Source organism: Copadichromis virginalis, linkage group LG17 (assembly GCF_057382275.1).
Source record: "Copadichromis virginalis isolate Kocher_CV1m ecotype Utaka linkage group LG17, C_Virginalis_male_GT1.1, whole genome shotgun sequence".
Classification (NCBI taxonomy): domain Eukaryota; kingdom Metazoa; phylum Chordata; class Actinopteri; order Cichliformes; family Cichlidae; genus Copadichromis; species Copadichromis virginalis.
In genome coordinates, this window is record NC_140634.1 from 40,599,588 (window position 1) to 40,615,552 (window position 15,965).

A 15,965-nucleotide genomic window follows, 5' to 3' on the forward strand; every position below is an offset into this window, starting at 1 on the left:
AGTTTAACACCTGAGAGAGCATGCCCGGACCGAATCAGCATCACGTCCCACAAAACCTGATGTTAGCGGGTTTTGTTTGCAGAGAAGTGGCTGCAGTATGCTGCACTGTGATCATGTTCTCACATCCTCGGCCAGTTTGACTGCTATGGACAAATTTATTAATAATAGTAAACGGATTGTTCCTTATGCAGCGTTTTGGTTTGGGGTTTTTGTCCTGTCCAAGCAGAATTATGGTCTGAATCCTTTGTTGTGTCAAAAATATTTGCTCTCCCGGGAGGAGCACCGTAGCCTCGCTGTAGGCTCCTCTTGTTAACGTTTTTGTTTTATTTATTTACTTTATTATTCATATTGTCTTGTGGATGTTATGCTGCATCAGTCGGGGGGCGAACACCAGACTGAACAATAAGCAAAGAAATAGAAAAAGGAGAATCCCCCAGAACAGATCCCAGGCCCCCAGGAGGCTGCTAGACTTACGCAGACCCCCAGCAAGAGACACGGGGAGCTGGGGCTGCAGCTGAGCACCACCAGCCACGTGATGGAAGTGATCAGTGCGGACCAGAGAGAAATACACTCGTCCAACCACTGAGTAATATACAAACTGGGCATAGGGCAGTGAGGACTGTATGTGGGATGTATTTGTTTCCATGTTAGCTTTGGCTACGATGCACAGCTTGGCTGAGGCTGGGATACACGTGTGGACAGCTGCTATTCAACAAACCTGCTGTTGTTCATTCCAGATTTTGAAAATGTTGTATTCACTTCTCATGCCATGACAGAACATTTAGTTGATTTAACCTGTGATATCATCTTCTGCCATATTTAGTAGAGGAATATAGTTCAATAGTGTTACGTTCTTTGTCTGGGCGTGTATTGAACGCAACAAGAAATTGGCCCACTCCCACTCCCACTCCACCAAAGCAAGAAAACAAACAGTATCTTTTAAAGTGCTAAGCAGCCATTTATTTGCTTCAGCAGTGAGCAGTGTTAAAAATAACAAACAGAACTCCCTGATGGTCCCTATGCTTTCCTACACAAATGAAAAACAAGACAATTCACTTACCAAAGTTTCTAAATGACAAACAGGAGAAAACTCAATCAACAAAAATGGCTCCTCACGCCTACCAGGCTGCTGCAGTGAAGGATATATACAAGGGGAACAAAATACACAATTGCTGCTTTACAAATCTATTACAGCTATTTACAAAATTAAGATACTAACAACACACACACACACACACACACACACACACACACACACACACACACACACACACACACACACACACACACACACAGTTATACTTGCACATCAATGGGCAAAGACACAATGACTCAAAACACAGGCTCTTTGTTGGATGTGGAGGCTAGTAGAGAGGGGGGGCCAGGTGGCTGTCATCCGGTAGTTAAATACTGGAGGTGATCAACCAATTATCCAATCCCAGGACAGGAAGAGACTCCGCCCAGGTGTCCACCTCCTAAGAGAAGAAGGGGAAAAACCCACAGCCATCCTCTGGTGGGAGGAGTCACATAAACAAACACTGACAACATTGGATCATAACAATAGCTGGTGGAAAAATGTATACATAAATTTGTAATGTTACCCAGCTGCAGTGGGGTGGTGGAGGTGATCACACCGGTTGATTTACTCCAGCTAACAGAGTATTCTGATACTGATGAGAACTTATCAGTGTGATCGTTTTAAGAAGACAAGTTTATTTGTTCCAAAGGAAAAGCAGCACATTGTCAGCATGCAGGCTTATCTTATGGTCTGTAGTTTCATTTTGAATTTCTTTAACATCTACGTTTTTCCATACAAACACCCAAAAGTGAGGAGGGAAGTGTGCAGCCCCGTCTGGTGGCCCTCCTGACATTGAAGGTTTGGGAAGTAAGATCATTTATCTTAACACTGCATTTAGATTCAATGTATGAAGACTGAACCATCCAAATTTGTGCAGATTCTAATGAAAACTCCCAGTTTACCTGTTCAAAAGCTTTCTCTGCATCTAAAGACACAGCCATGGCTCCTAATTTGCTGATGAAGCAGTAATCTGTTACATTAATTAGTCTGTGTGTATTATTGGCTGAGTGTCGACCACTGATAAAACCTGTTTGGTCAGATGAATTATGAATGGAGAGATTGTTTTCATCTTTGCAGTGAGAGTGGGTGACAGCTGGATGGGACTGTAGGATCTATGCCTGCTGTAAGAGTTCATGTTTGGATGCTGTCGTTGGCCAATGTTCTGTAAAACTCTGCTTTTCCTGCTCTGCTACAATTTTACAAAATCAAACTCTGAAAAGTGATACATACAACATGCATTTTTGCACTGCGTCATGTTTGTTGCATTCAGCACACAGTAACGAGTGTGTGTGTGTCTGCTGTGTTGCCCTGCTAGATGTTGCAAAGTAACAGACCAGAGGAGAGAGTAAGATGAGATGTACTTTATTAAACCCGAATTGGGAATTATTTTGTTATTGCAGTTAATACGACCACTACTACTACTACTACTACTACTAATAATAATAATAAGTGCCTGGTGCGTGTATAGACACACACAGATATATGCAGATGCACATGTGTGTGTGCTATACAGTGTGTTATGAAAAGCACTATTGATTAGTCAAATCGGACTCAATTATTATTCGTAATTGAAACAAAAGTTTAAAAAGTATTTTAGTTTCTTTAAATTCAAATCGTCTTCCCTGATAGCAGTGGGCAACATCCTGTCCCACGATAGACACAGACATTGTAGTTGTCTTCCATCTTCCATCGATCATTTCTAATAAACCTGCTGTTCAGCTCGACTTTTCTTCCTCCTGTAGGATCCTTTGTTTCTGTTTGGGCTCCAAAACGTTGGACTCGTCCCCCTCTTCAGATTCGACCAGCAGCTCCAACAGGAAACATGTTCTCGACAGCGTTCTCACCGTCAAACTAGTTTAAACTCACTGTATTATTTTTCCCACTCTACCTTTGTGTCCACATCGAGTCCCGTGCTTCTAGAGTTTCTACTTTTAACATTACACTTAAAACTTGTGGATCACATGACCCTGAAAACTCCTTAGTTACAGCCTTTGCTCAGCCTGCTGTGATACACAATGACTCTACAGCAGGTTCAGTGCTCTGTGGTTTCTACTGGGACAACTGACAGACTGCACTCCTGGAATTCCCTCGTGGTCTTGAGTAGCATTCCCACCTTATTGCTGAAAGACGTCTGATTGCCCAGGATGAGACTGTTCATATTTCCTCCCTTTTGCTCTTTAGCTCCAGCTCTCAGCTGTTTCCTCTGTAGATCATTCAGGACAGCAGGTTTGGTTCAGTCCAGTCACAGAGGTATATTCAGTGCCATCAGCTGTTCAGTGTAAACAATGCAGCTCACAGAAAAACAACCACATGAAAAGTGTGTGTAATACATTTCTTACTTATTAAAAGTAACTCAGAATGTGATGAAGGAAAAAACACAGGAGCTGCCTCGACTGTACTCAGAGTATTTATGCCTAAAACACTTGTTAACACAGTACAATGTAAATGTTGTTTTTTGATTACTTTAAATAACTTTAAGTTACATTTATATAAGCGCATGCAGATACTAAATTGCCCATAGGTGTGAATGGTTGTCTGTCTCTGTGTGTTGGTCCTGCGACAGACTGGCGACCTGTCCAGGGTGGACCCCGCCTCTCGCCCTGCGACAGCTGGGATAGGCTCCAGCGCCCTCGCGACCCTGAAAAGGAGAAGCAGAAGCAGATGGATGGAGTTAAATCTATGACAGTTTTTAGAGCAGGGCTCCGTGATGTGAATGACCCTGAATATGTGGAGTGTTTCGTGTCCACTTTGATAAGTGAAATATTACCCAAACCACAGCTTCAGGTTAGGTGGAGCCACTGGTTTCATCTTTTAAAAACATTAAAGCTTAAGCTAAAAGCTGCAGTAGACTAAAGTACATTTCCATGTGACATGCAGTGGAGTGGTGTATGAAGTAGTGAGATATACTCAAGTACAAAACATGTACGTTACTTAAATGCATTCGACCGTCGATCATAAAAACGAGGACACACTAACGTTTTTTTCAAATCTTTCTCGTGTCCTTTCGGTGAGTTTCACCCTTAGCCAGCACAAATGAATCAACCATCATGTTAGTAACAATACTCATGTACTGATTGTTAGTGTTACTGTGCTGTTACTGTTCGGGACATTCTTCGTACCAGTGTGTGGAGTTATTGATGCTTGTGATCATGCAGAGGCGTCATTTCCATCCGGACGGTATTCTTGTCAGTTTATGGTCTTATTCCAGAATCAGTTGATTTGGTTTCTGGTCCTTTGGGGGCCTTTTGGAAAACTCCAGGTGTCACGTGGCTTTTACTTAGGAGTGGGTTCCCCCACACAGGCCTGATTGGTGTTGTGCTGTTTGCCCTTCCAGAAGGTTCTCCTCTGTCCACAGAGCCGTGCTGCAGCTCCGTCAGACTCATCGTTCTGAATTTAACAGAATTCACAAGAATTTCAAGCAAACTTTTTTCTTTTTAAACTTTGTCATGATGAGTTTTTGTGTGAAGGGTTGAGGTTACAGGGAAGCCCAGCTGTCACAGGAGGAGAGGGTATGGACAGGTCGCCAGTCTGTCACAGGGCTAACAAGCACAGACATTCACACTCACATTGACACTTACACTAACGTAGCCCTGCTGTGGGAGGAAGCCATAGCACCCGGGGAGAACCCACACAGGAAGCCCCGGCCTGGTGGATCTGTGACCTCCTGTGAGACAACAGTGCTAATCACAGCACCACTGTACTGTGTTTGAAGATCAATTTAATTCATTCTGGAATAATAACATGACAAAGTGTGAACTTGACCTCTGACCTTGAGGTCATTGAGATTGAAACTTGTCAGAGTTTCAGTAGATACAGCTGTGGTATCAGTTTCAAACATCTGCCTCGTTCCTGAGTTATCACTTTCGAAACGCCGCCTGCCTTGTGATGACGATCAACCTTTGAGGGTTAAACTCGACACTCGGGCGGGCGACTATGTGAACAGTGCAGTAACTGAGTTCAATGAGCAAACAGGACAAACCTCCTGTTTATTTAAATATTATATATAATATCATTGAAATATAAACTTTGCTCTTTCAAGCTGAATTCCAGCAAAGCACAAAAAGTGAGGAACAAAGAAGATTGTTGGTCAAGTCGAGGAGCAACAGCGAGTTTAGCAGCACAAGCCAAGCAGGCTCTGCCTCTAGTATCAGATCTCCAATTAATAGCTGGAGCAACCTTAATAAATTCCCATTTTCATGGACATTACCTCCGATGGTCCTTACAGAGCTGTAGGTGGTACAGAGTGAGGTTTATTCGTTCTGTCTCTGCATTTATATAAAAGGTCAGAAGTAGTTTGTTAAGAATGTCAAGAGACAGTTTTTATAAACGAGTACATCAAGACTGGAATAATACCCAAGTCACGAACAGTGTCGGGAGGGTAGCCCTGAGTAACATGAAGATCAGATCGATTCTCATTACTACAAGTTCTCCGTGGCAGGTAGGACATGTATGTTATGCAAGTCTTCTGTTTGAGGGTTAGAATGATGGCAGGATGCTGTAAACGGACCAAACTTCAGTCAGGAGAACAACTGAGATAATCCATCCACATTACGAGGTTAGTCATTAATATAGTCAAGTCAAGTCAAGTCAACTTTATTTGTCAATTCTGCCACATGTACAGGACATACACAGAATAGAAATTGCGTTACTCTCAAACCCTAGTGATTAGAAAAATGCAAATAAAATAATTAAAAAGTAAAAATTTAAATAAATTTAAATAAATACAATACAATTTTACGTATAACAAAAAAAAGCTATGCAATATACAATATACAATATTCAAGTAAGATATAATATACTGCAACAACATGGGAATTTTTTTTAATTCCTTACTTAGTTTACTTAAAGATTCCTTTATATTTTCTAAGAAAAGCAAAGACAGGTTACGGGGATTACTGGGAGCACAAGAGCTCACTGCGGATCAAGACTGGCATTGAAAGATGCTCAAACACAATACTGTTCAAGCTGAGGACCAGTCCTGCTGACAAGTGCCGGCTTCTGTCATCTGTCAGAGAACAAAAGTCCTTGACTGACTTGATGTGAACGGTTTGTGATCAACAGCAATCCAGACTGTAACACGGGGGGAGTATTTTGGAGCAGGAATGACGGCGAAGAATGAGATTAGTTACTCTTTCATCTTCAAAGTTCAAGGTGACTGAATTGATTGGATGTCTAGTGTCATGTGAGGTCCCTGCCTTTGGATTAATGAATGGCAAATATAGCAAACTGCAGCATCCACCATCCAACAAAGAGACCCAGGGCCCGCCACACCCAGGGCAATCAGTGACTGCACTATCACACACACACACCAACCTTAACTATTTTATTTCTACTTATTTAGTTTATCTCAATCTGTCCACTCAGGTTAGCAACATCACAAGAAGATTTCTATAATCCGCTGGCTTTGTCGAGTGCATGATGCACCCACATCCTTCTCCACGTGAACCCCACTCTATTTAGCAGGGTGACACGTTATTAGGCCTGACATAATCAAGGTTAATAGAATTCTTCAGGCGTCTGGAACCCAGAACGATGTAGTCCCACCAGCAGAGAAATAGTAATCCTCCAGCACAACACCTGCAATAAAAACTAAAAACAACAATAATAAACACACCAGGGGAAACCTGAAGAATCAGCACAAATGCAAACACAGTCAAAGCTATGATCTTTGTGCTTCACTCTCTCTCTGAATGTGGGAAAATACAACAAGATTATTTTATGACCCCTGTGAAACCAGAGCTTACACTGGTGATACTGGTAATAGCATGACAACACTGTTTATGCTGATATTTGATTTCCACAGTACAGAGGGATGAAAGCTCGGAGGATGGAGAGCAGACAGACTGACACATGTGAGTTTAAAAATGTGCAGAAAAGGAAGACTGGCGTGCGTGTCGGTGCTAATGTGAGGAGTCCAAGGTTGGATGCAGGAGTGGAAAGGCGATTGGGCATCTGTTAATGGAAAACTGTAAATTGTAGGCATCCGTTTTAAAGGCAGCGCCAGGAAAACACTCATTTATCTATCTGTTCATTCATTTTTTAATCCAACTTCAATTTTCCTCTACAGTGGTTTTAGTAAGATTGTAACTGCCAGCAAATGCACAGCACCATCAACACTGCTGGATTTATTAATGTTTGGAAAAGCTGGCTATCAGTGAGGGATAAGCCTCCATGTACATGATGGGTCAGTTTAATCATTCACATTTTCTCCTCACTGAGATCAACTTTCTACTCCACAGTCACTGTGTAACCCTGTGTGTAAATACAAATGAAAAATGCATCATGCTTTTATCTGGCTCATGACGCATTGTCAGTTTCCATATCAGTGTCAGGCCTGACTGTGACATCAAGTCAAGCTTTATCTGCAGGGGCGGGCAGACAGCGAATAGAAAAGCCTCTCGCCTCTAACATTCATGTATTTTAAATCTCATTCGGATCAAATTGTTTCCATCATTACATTTATAATAATAATGTAACAAGCAGTTTAGTGTGTGATTACTTGTTTTTTAAAGAACAGGATATTCAAGTGAATAATTGAAGGTCGTAATCGACATTCTGAAATATTCAGTCTTTTTAGACCAACTCCACTGATTCATGGCTCCATCAACATCCATTCTGGCTCCCTTCTTAATGTGAGCATGTGGATGTAGGCCACATGTTGCAGTGAGTCGGCACTGATGGCCTTCTGCCCTGGACAAGCTGGATGTAAGCCTTAAGTGGCCCAAATGCAAAAAAGTAATTAGGAACCAAATATGACAAATGTGTAGTAAATATTAGGGGTGCTACGATACGCAAAATTCACGGTTCGGTTCGATACTTTGGTGTCACGGTTCGATGTTTTTTCGATACAAAAAAATTTTCATGCCTTTTTAATTTGTCATTTATTCAAATTATAAATATATATTTTAACTCAAAAGTACAGTTTTTAATATTTAATGTTGCTGAAACAACAAAGGGATAAAAAACTAAATCTATCTGATTGAGGAATCCCTCATCTTTGGAAAAGAGAGTTTATTACAGAGAAATGGCTCTTTCAAAATAAAAGCTCTACTATACGCTTCTTCTGGGCTATATTCTCAGCAGCATATTAAACATATCAGGTCCCCATAAGGAGAATCCTGTGCTAACGGCTGTAAATGACTCGGGTAAAGTTTGTAGCATGCTGCTTGTTGTTTTTGTCTGCTTCCACTTGTCTTTGCACTAGGATGCTGTCGGAGTAAATGTGCAGTTATATTCGTTGTGTTCCCACTAGTGCTGTCAGCGTTAATCTGAAATGACCTTAACACCACAACACGGCCAATCTCCGTTAACGAGCTACCGCGGATCGCCCCGTGCGTGGGGCTGGACGGCCAACACGTTAACGAGCTACACTAGTTCCCACCCATGTAATTGAGCATTGCGTGGCACATCCAACATACTGTTTTACTTTAGTCCATGACTCGCTTACCTTCGGGGTCATACGTCACATGAAGACCAAAATAGTTCCAAAGGTCAGATCTGAATGAGGGTGGGGGAGGTTCAATTTGCCATGTTACAAAGAGCTTAGCTTCTGTCTTGCTAGCTTGCGCTGCGCTCACTGGATCTGCGCTGGACAGTGCAGCCTAGGCGGAGTAGTCGAACGCAGATCCACTGAGCGCTCAACACAGACAGCATCGTCAGAAGGAAAGTTGATAAAATAAATTTAAAATGCGACTGGTTCCTATACAGCACTTTGCTACTCTGAGCATTCAAAGCGCACAACTTGCCTTAGTCACACATTCACACAAGCTCTATTGTCTACAGTCCCACTCTGATGGACGTATCAGAGTGCAGCTTTGAGTTTGTGTCTTGCCCGAGGATATTTGGGCTGCAGCCAGGGATCAAACTACCAACCTTCCAATGAGGAAATGACCTGCTACAGCCACCCCACCCGTGCAAAGCCATCTGTAAAACACGGTGGAGGCCACGTCGTGGTTCGGCACTGCAGACAGTAGTGTGGGGGATTGATTGACAGCGGCTTCGTTTTTCAGGATGACAGTGATCCCAAACATACTGCTGTGGCGTGGGTGTGGTCTCTGGCCGGCTGCAGAGGGGTGACGCAGTGAGCTCGGGGCAGCGCAGGGGCGGGGTGAACAGGTGTGCTGGGACATGAGTGTGATTATGTCTCTTTATATGTTCACAGTGACAGTCAGAGGGGCAGAGACGTGAGAGCGGAACAGGAGTGTCTGTGTCCCAGTGACAACAAAAACCACAGTGTGATCACATTCGAAAATAAAGTAGTGCTGTCATCACGTCCGCGTCCTGTCTATGCTTAACGGGTCCAGCGTTACAACTGCCAGTGAGGTCAAAGCATACCTGGGTAGAAAAACAGGAAATGGGTTAGACATGGGCACCCCTGAGCCCAGACCCCACATTACTGAAGCAGTGTAGGATCAACTTATGAGAGCCATTTATGAACTACTGCGTTTATATTGGAAAGGTTAGTATATTCAGGTGCCCACTGAGGAAACAGGGGAATGGCCTTTGACCACATTCTCTGTCGCAGGAATGCCACTAGTGATAAAATGAAGTGTTGTGTAAGTGATGTTCAACCGGGAGAGGAATTGCAATTCATGTCCACTGAACAATAAAGAGGAAGTGGAGGCAAAGATGTTTGGACTTTGAGTCTTTGTAGCGCACAGCTGTGCAACACATGACTGCTGCGGTCATGTGGCACCAAGTACCAGTTTAATGGAAAGCCCTGGACCAGGCTTTGGAAAGTCCTTCAAGAAGCCTGGAGAAATAATCCTGAGTAGTACCTTAATTAATTACAAGAAACCTTGAGAAAGGGTCAAGTCTGGATTGGAGAATAAAGTGGTAATGGTGGAACTGGCAGTGAATTGGAAATACTGTGTTTTTCTTGTACACTGTATGTTTCAATACATTGCTGCACTTGTTTCCAAGTATAGAATAAGTATGGAATAAATAGGTGGCTGAGCCTTATACAGTATTGTATGGTTTGTCCTACGTCCTAAATATTCTATATCTACAGACACAAACATGGATGTCAAACCTCAACATTGAAGTTTACCTGAAGCCCACACACACAGGGACCAGTACCTCCTCCTTCACTCCCACCACCCTCTGGAACACAAACTTGGAGTAATCAGGTTCCCTCTGAAACATGCAGTCATCCTAGTTGGGCTTACCCCAGAGAAACTCAGGAGAGTTTTCTCCAAGCACGACATCCCAGTTTACTTCAGACCCAGCAACACGCTCAGAAACTGGTTCATCCCAAAGACAAAACTCCAAAACACAAACTTAACAATGTGGTGTATCCCAGACCTCTACATCGGAGAGACCAAACAGCCACTTCACAAACGCACAACACAGAAGAGCCACCTCCACAGGACAAGACTCAGCAGTCCATCTGTATCTAAAGGTCAAAGGTCACTCTTTGAGGATGCCAATGTTCACATGTTGGACAGAGAAGACAGATGGTTTGAGAGAGGAGTGAAAGAAGCATCTATGTCCACTGTGAGCGACCATCTTTGAACAGAGGCGGGGCTTACAACACCAACTGTCTTCCCAGACGCCTTAACGCCCACTCGCATCCTGGGCCATCTGACCTCAGGAAATCACATGATAGGGTGGGGCCAGGTTTCACAATGAGCTCACCTGAAACCCTGGCTGATTGTGACCCTCACCCAGTTTCACACCTTGGCTCACGTGATTAGGTAGAGGGTCAATAGGGGGTCCAAGACCCACTTAGGGACACTCCCATAGGGCTTCAAATCTGGGACTGTCCACCAGTTGCTCTTAGAGCTGAAGAAGCTTCCACGTCCTCATTTTAGGTTTGAAGGCGTTTTAGTAGATGAAGGTGAAAGGCTTCAACATGAACCGAGCTGCGGTCTGGGGAAGGCATCGAAGGGGGCTGGCAGCGGTTCCCGGGCCTGGCAGGCAGGGAGGGTGGGCACGAGAACGAACAGCTTGTAGAACTGGGGGAACATATGTAGATGAGAACCGGGAAGCCATTCATGTGTCTGAAACTGGGTTCCACTCTTGTCATCGACACCAGACTGTCAGCTGCTCTACCTTCTGACACGACTCAAGCTCAGTTGAACTAAGTTGCCAGTGGTAGCTTATGTGGTTTTTACTCTCATCCCATTTATTTGATATCCTCTGTCCTTCCAGACTGACCTTTATGGTCTTAATAAAATGGTCTATATTGACATTAAAGGAATAGAAAGATGGTGCTATGGCTTATGGGCAGGTACAGGCTCAGCTCACCTTTTCACTGAACAGTGAATGTGCCCGTCCACTACAAAATTCTAATTCAAAATGCACTTCTGTCTTTTTAATTAAACTCTAGTGCAGTTTGGAGGCTATTTGACCTTTACTGCCCTATCTTTATGGGGAATGCCACAGGTCATTTCTATGCATATATTACTGGATTACCTGCCTCCCTTTTCCTCTTGATGATCCTTGAGGCTTTACAGATTAAGGACAGGTTTGGGTCTTAAGTATAGCCTATTTTTAATCTGCTATGTGGGGAGTATTTTAAGGCAGGAGAGCTCTAATATTTAAGGCTTTAGTTAAGACAATTAGGGAGAGTTGGGTTTTTTTTAATGTCATGATAGTAACATAAAAATGCAGTGCTTAAAAAATATCAACATCAGCAGCCACCAGAGCCAATAGTTTTTTAAAGAGTTTTTAAATTATTATTAAATATTTCAGATCTCTGCCTTTTTCTGGTGGCGCAGGCCTCAATCCAAATCACCACATCAAGTCAATCACTGCATTCCCTGAAGGACTTGACTGGCTTCCAAAAAATGCTGAGTAAAAAATTTTTCTTTGCAAAACGAAGTCAAAGTTACTAATTCAATTCAATGCAACTTTATTTATAGAGAAGCAAATCACAACAACAGTCGCTTTATGTTGTAAGGTACGTTATTACAGCAAAATAAGAAAATCAAAAATAAGATTTGTTCAGTTATTCACTGGAAAACTTTTCATAGAAACAAAAAGAAAAATTGATGTTATGCATTAATACAGAAAAACACACATACAGGTCAGTTTAGTATGAGAGTAACTGTGTAAACCGACACCAGGGATGCTGACACACATTTATCTGTGCACGATGTACAAATTTGTGTACTCTAAGGTATTAATACTCCTCCACATCGCCCCCCTCGACTGAAACAGGCGTCCTCCTAATGTCCACAATCAAATCTTTGGTATTTGTCACGTTGAACTATAGATGATTCTGCTTGTACCACATGACACAGCAGCCAACCACAGCCCGGTACTCTAGCTCATCACCCTCACTGATGCATCCGTCCACTGCAGAGAAGTAAAGAAACCAAAACTAAACTCAAAAGTCATCATCCATCCAATTCGCGGTTACAGGATTAGACTTGGTAACCTGTGATGTGATGGACTCGCATTTTCCAAAACTGTTTCTTGACATCTTTTATTAAATTCAAGGATCACTTGGTCTTAACACCCGTTGGTTTGACACTGATTGAAGAACGACACAAAGGGCTGTGTGCCTTTACGTTGCAGGAGGCCTTGTAGCTGTAGCTTAGAGCAATTTTTGTTAGTTGGTTTTGTTTGTTGGGTTTTTTGTCATGTTTAATGTTGTGTATGAATAAAGTGCCCTGTATGGACACTGTGTAAGCCTGGGCTCCATGTCTTGCCTGGCTACAGTCAATGCTGGCTGCAGCACATTTGGCTGCCATTTCTCCTCTACAGGCATGTGAGAGTACGATAACACACTGCTGTTTAACACATGATGACATGCAGCATGGACCCTACTGCAAGCCCCTCACGTTCTGGCACAGGTGGTTTTTGTACTGTGGTGGAGAATCATCCACAGTTTTCATCCTGTATGCACGTTACACACACACATCACAAATGTTTTTCCCTCACTTCTGGAAAGTGAAGCGTCACATAGAGAGAAACTTCCACGTGGACCTGTACTTCTCACACTCTTTAGCTTTTAGTGTTTAATAGCTGCAGGTGACAGGAGGTTATTGTGACATCAATGCATCTGCATGATTCATGTGGCTTGCATGAATGTCCAGCAACAGGAGGATTGAAGAACTATGGAACAGATTGGGGATGTAGAGAGTTCCAGGACAAAGAAAGATTGACCCCTGTTAGCTAGCCATTCTGTATCAAGAGTATTTTGACTAACAGCTCAGTGAGGATCTGTGCAGATGTAGTTGTCGAGCTGTGGTTTGAGATTAGCTGGAGCTGGTTCGGTTCAGTGTGATGAGCACTGCTGCTGTGTGTTACTGATGCATCCCATAGCCTGTTTGTGTCTGATGAAAGCGATCACCTCATGGTAATAGAATTGATCAAACCTAGAATCTGCATGTGTTACAAATGAACATAAGATACAGACGTGGAAGCAGATCTGGCTACAGGTGTTAGAGGAGGTCGGTTTGGTTGGTGGCAGTCCCACCTACAGACAGTATGTGGGTAGCATAGGCATTGCTATGAGATCTGTACTGAACCTCTGAGTTCTCAGTTACTAGCTGGTCAGACACCACTGTAACCCTCCTCCAGCTCCAGGCTGTTCCCAGTGCACATGCCAGTGAGGTGTTTCAGATAATCAGCACTGCTCAAATGTATTCTGTGCTGACTTGGGAAGAACATGAAGTTCTGTTGTAAGGTGTTACAGTGTTTTTGATGTTGTACTCTGCATCATGATAAACGAAGAAATAAATCTAAAACCTGGATCTGTGATAACAGATACTCCAAAGAGAAAAGAGCCTTGCAAAGCTAACTATCGGCAGTTATAGCGTCTTTCTGTGCTCCTGTAAAATGAGATGTAAATGTGGCAATTTTAACAGCCTGATTTATTCATGAAAAGGCCAAAGAGATGAATGCTAATACTGCAAAACTGCTTTGCCCTTGGCCAGGGCACATTGACAAACAAGTGACTCAGTGAAAGAATTAACAACTTCATTAAGTTACCTGACAGCACATCCAGTTCTGCATCCCTTTGTGTGTGCTGGCTGCTGCAAGCCTTATCTGTTGCTACATAAGGTACCGAAGATGCGTTTTCTGACTTTAAAGAACCTGTAAAGGCGGAGCTTGAATGGTTTTAAGGAAAGATCTGAGAATGGTTGTTCAAGCTAAGAGCCTGAAAATGTAAGTCAAGCCAAAGTTTCACCACTGAGAGGAAATCCAGTGTGTGATTGGTTTGGTGGTATGAAATGATTAGTGTGTTTCTGCATCGACATCAAAACCCAAAGCAGCTGCGAGACACAGTAGTGCTGAGGGGGTCCTGCTGTATTGATTGCTGATAGTAGGTATCAGTTTTCCATTGGACTTAAATCTGTGAAATGCTAAAGAGGCAGTCAAAGCAATCTGCAGCCATGCTGTCAGTCTGACGATTTCTCAGCTGCCATGACTTAGAGTGCTTGATCAATGAGAGCTGAGCTTTCTGTTTCACACAGACAAAGGTGGCAGATCTGCTGGCAAACATCACACACACACACACACACACACACACACACACACACACACACACACACACACACACACACACACACACACACACACACACACACACACACAGCTCTATTTCCTGTTCGCTAAAATAAGATTATTTATGATAACATACATTTTCTTTGTGTAGATTATGTGATCATCACAGTGCTTATTTGACTAAGGTCAGTTCACAGGACAAAGACAGTAAATGTGAGGAACATGAAACAAATCTCTGGACATTTCCAGGACAATGGAGGAGCCACAGAGTCTGCTGGCCGGGGGTGGGCTAACGACTTGAATCTGTTTTTTAACAAATTTGACAATGGCCCACTGATCACCTCTCCCACCCCCCAGGTTCCATTAACCCCCCCTCCATTTGCCGCCCCCCTCCGGGTGCAATGCCATTGTCACCTGAGCTCTCCTCTCAACACAACCCTGCTTCACCCCTATCCACACATCTATCCACAACAAAGCGAGCCCCACCCCCCACTCCAGCCCAGCCTCACATCTGCTTCACAGCTGATCAGGTGAGAAATCAGCTCAAGAGGACGAAGGCAAGGAAGGCAGCAGGTCCGGATGGAATCTGCTCCAGACTGCTCAGGGACTGTGCAGACCAGCTCTGTCAGGTGGGCCTGTACATCTTCAACCTGAGCCTGAGCCTGGAGAGGGTTCCTGAACTGTGGAAGACTTCTTGTGTGGTTCCGGTGCCACAAATCGCACACCCCAGGGAGCCCAACCACTTCAGGCCTGTTGCCTTGACTTCTCATCTGATGAAGACCATGGAAAGGCTCATCCTGCACCACCTTCAGCCACTGGTGGGCTCAGTGTTGGACCCCCTGCAGTTCGCCTACCGTTCTGGAATTGGGGTGGATGACGCTGTCATCTACCTGGTACACCGATCCCTCTCTCACTTAGAGCAGGCGGGGAGCACTGTGAGGATCATGTTTTTTGACTTCTCCAGTGCTTTCAGAATCAGAATCAGAATCAGAAAGGGGTTTATTGCCAAATGTTGAGCAGGTTTACAACATTAGGAAATTGCTGCGGTGCTTCAGTGCAAACATAGTGTCATAAATAGCACTTAAATAGACATGAAAAAATAAAAGTAGGGATAAGAATTAAAAGTGCTACGTAGAAAGATATGTGCATGAGCTATACATGAGATATATACATGAGAATAAGAATTATGAGTGCTACGTTGAAAGATATATACATGAGTGCAGGTGGTGATCAGTGCCAAACATGGAATGATGCAGTGACACAGCGTAGGGTCATGTGTTAGTGGTGGGAACAGTCATATGGTTATTGTTCATGTGTCCAACAGCAGAGGGGAAGAAACTGTTCTTATGGCGAGAGGTTCTGGTGCGAATGGACCGGAGCCTCCTGCCTGAGGGGAGCAGGTCAAACAGACTGTGTCCAGGGTGAGAAG

At 43.4% G+C, this 15,965-nt stretch overlaps 1 protein-coding gene across 2 annotated transcripts in view; it reads left to right on the forward strand.

The window, feature by feature from the left end:
* The window catches only part of lmo3 (LIM domain only 3), a 61,349-nt gene that overhangs the window by 7,202 nt on the left and 38,182 nt on the right, over positions 1-15,965 (forward strand). The gene's annotated exons all lie outside the window — the stretch shown is intronic.